We start from the raw sequence: 633 nt of genomic DNA, 5'->3' as shown, positions 1-633 counted from the left end.
TCTGTAGCAGGACCTCGGACAGCATTTCAAATGTTTGCTTCTAATTATGTCGCTTTGTAGAAGCCAACATTCTGTTTTCCTATTTAAGCTTAGACAAAAATTTATCAAGAGTAACTCCTCCTAGGGCTTTCGAGCCATATGCACCAAATTCAGATATGTTGTAGACCCTGGTCTGAAGTTTGGTGCTATTACTTTTATAAGCGATCAGTACCGGTACTTCCTGTACCGGGTCTCAAATTGGCCTTTTTTCCCATAGACTCCCATTATAAACTTTGGAGGTTTATAACTCGGCAAGCTTTTGAACTATCTACACCAAACTCGGCCAGCTCCTTTAGGGTGATACTCTGAACAAACTTTTAAATTGGTGTACCGACTGGCCTTTCGGTTGTCCCTCAGCCCCGCCCCCAATATATGCAAAATCAAAAAACTTTTTACAACATGGACATGTGACATATCAGAACACTCACAACAATGAGGGGAACTTCCTCAAGTTTATGTCACGTGATGTCACATGAAAGTTAAAAATTAGCACAACATGGACATATCAAAACACTCAGCCCAATGTACCACTTACCTCCAAATGTTTTGGCTCCCAAGCTTTCTGTCTACTTGCTTCCAAAAGTAACACTGACC

Source organism: Tachysurus vachellii, chromosome 18, assembly GCF_030014155.1.
Source record: "Tachysurus vachellii isolate PV-2020 chromosome 18, HZAU_Pvac_v1, whole genome shotgun sequence".
NCBI classification, from domain to species: Eukaryota; Metazoa; Chordata; class Actinopteri; order Siluriformes; family Bagridae; genus Tachysurus; species Tachysurus vachellii.
Note: the sequence above shows the minus strand (reverse complement) of the source record.